General features: G+C 51.1%; 1 non-coding gene across 1 annotated transcript; it reads right to left on the bottom strand.

Moving 5' to 3' along the window:
* Window positions 1–1,540: 1,540 nt before the first annotated feature.
* TRNAP-AGG lies at window positions 1,541–1,612 on the bottom strand. The gene has a single exon. It is a non-coding gene; the product is annotated as a tRNA-Pro (tRNA).
* Between the last annotated feature and the right edge of the window lie 605 nt (window positions 1,613–2,217).

The following is a 2,217-nucleotide window of genomic DNA, read 5'->3' as shown; positions in this document are numbered from 1 at the left end:
TTATGCCAGTGTAGTGAGGGGAATAAGCTACCTCGGTATAATGCACTTTTATGAGGATATAACTGTGTGCACAGTAGAAGCTGTGCTGGGACAACTATTAAGGTAGATATAAATAATGCATCCCTACCCAAAATAGTTATATAAGTACAAAGAACTGTGTGCAGACCAGGCCTTTAAACTTTAGGAAACACCAGAATGAAGGCTGCTTGTACAACCTTAGCAGAGTGTCGGTGTGCGTATGTATTATGATACAGACTCACCTGTGTGGCCTTCGGGTCAATTCCCTTCCCCTCTCTGCATCAGTTTCCTCCAAACTACCTGGGGAAGTGGTGGTTTCTCCATCTCTTGGTGTCTTCTAATGAAGACTAGATGCCTTTCCGGGGTGTGCTTTGGTCCAAAACTAGCCACTGTGCTATACAGGAGGCCTCTGATATCCGGGGTGGTGGCGGTGGGGGTCAGATTAGATGAGCTAATGGTTTCTTCTAGAAATCTCTGAAAACCGGAGTGTGGCACATTGAGCAGCCTCTGATGTTTTCATGAGTGGCCTGCTTGATCCCCAGAGCGAGCAGTGAGTGAGTGGGGTGATACAGGGCGAGCAGCTCAAACATGCAAAGGGGCTGACCAGGGGCAGGACATGAGCCCTGCAGGGCAGGGGTGGGTGTGGCAGTGACATCACAAGGGCCTTTTGCAGCACCTCAGCTGATTGGTCAAAGGAGTTTGGGAGGCGGTGACCTCACAGAGAGTCCATGACAATGGCCAGGCAGGACAGGCTGCAGGGCAGGGGCGACCTCAGAGACCCCCGGGGCTTTGCTGCCACGAGTCTCCTTCCCGAGGTCTCCCCTTGAGGACTGAGGGAGAATTCAGGTTCAGGTACGTGAGCGCGAGGAGGAGCCTCTTCGGAGTTTCCCCCTTTCCCACTGCTAATTTAGCTAGAAAACGGTTTGGAACCTGTTCAGCCTCAGCCATCTGGTGCCGGCCAAATTCTGGGCATGGGAAACTCTAGGTTAAGGAGGGAGAATTTTTTCCCCACCTAGGCCTTTGTTCCTTAGAGTCACTGAGGACATTGCGGTTTGTATCTCTTGTGTTTTCCCTTTTCCCTGCTTCCCTCCCTCCACTGGCGAGGAGGGGGCTGCTCTCCCGCCCTCATTGTGGGAGGCCCTCACAAAGCGATGGGACAGGAAGAGTGCTCGGACCGTGATCCCCACTGGGGATCCGGGCCATCCTTTGGGCCAGGTGGTGAGAACCCTCAGCCTTCTACCCCGCAGAGTTTCAACGCTGATTGGCTGAGCTGGGGGCTAAAGCTGGACTCTTTCTACTCCATCAGTTTACCTGACACCTTAGAGAATCAAACATAGAATCATAGAATATCAGGGTTGGAAGGGACCTCAGGAGGTCATCTAGTCCAACCCCCTGCTCAAAGCAGGGCCAATCCCCAATTTTTGCCCCAGATCCCTAAATGGCCCCCTCAAGGATTGAACTCACAACCCTGGGTTTAGCAGGCCAATGCTCAAACCACTGAGCTATCCCTCCCCCCAAAAATGGGCTCGTCCGGGATTTGAACCCAGGACCTCTTGCACCCTAAGCAAGAATCATACCCCTAGACCAACAAGCCAGTTACTGTAGATGCTGTAGGTCTCCTCCTCCAGCAACAGAACGGGCCTGTTCCCAAGAACCCTTCCTTGCCGCTGAGTCCTGATGGCCTTTCATCAGGGCCAGGTGCCTGATAGACAGTCATCTGCGCTACATGGGCTCTTTGCTTTTAAATTACCTTCCCATACGTAGCCTGGGCCCAGATTCCCCTTAAAGGGACCAGCAACCCCTTGACACCTCTGCACTGACATTCGTTTGTCTACATGGAGCTATTTATCTAGGTTTCTCAGTTGCTGCCCATCACCATAGTATCTGAGGGCCAACTATCCGAGTGTCATTTGTCCTGTGCAGAGGCAATCTCTGTTCCCCCTTAACGAGAGACTGACTGTTTTGTTCTAATTCAATATAAAGGTGCATGAGCGAGAGTGAGCAGGGGCTTGTTTACACTAAAATGTTGTACTGCCTGATCACTACTAGTATAATTAAAACGCTACAATCTCCCTAGTATGGACACAGGCATATCAGTATAAGGGGGCTTTATGCCAGTGTAGTGAGGGGAATAAGCTACATCGGTATAATGCACTTTTATGAGGATATAACTGTGCACAGTAGAAGCTGTGCTGGGAC

This window comes from Chelonia mydas, chromosome 1 (assembly GCF_015237465.2).
Source record: "Chelonia mydas isolate rCheMyd1 chromosome 1, rCheMyd1.pri.v2, whole genome shotgun sequence".
Lineage (NCBI taxonomy): Eukaryota > Metazoa > Chordata > Testudines > Cheloniidae > Chelonia > Chelonia mydas.
This window is presented reverse-complemented; position numbering and strand designations above follow the sequence as displayed.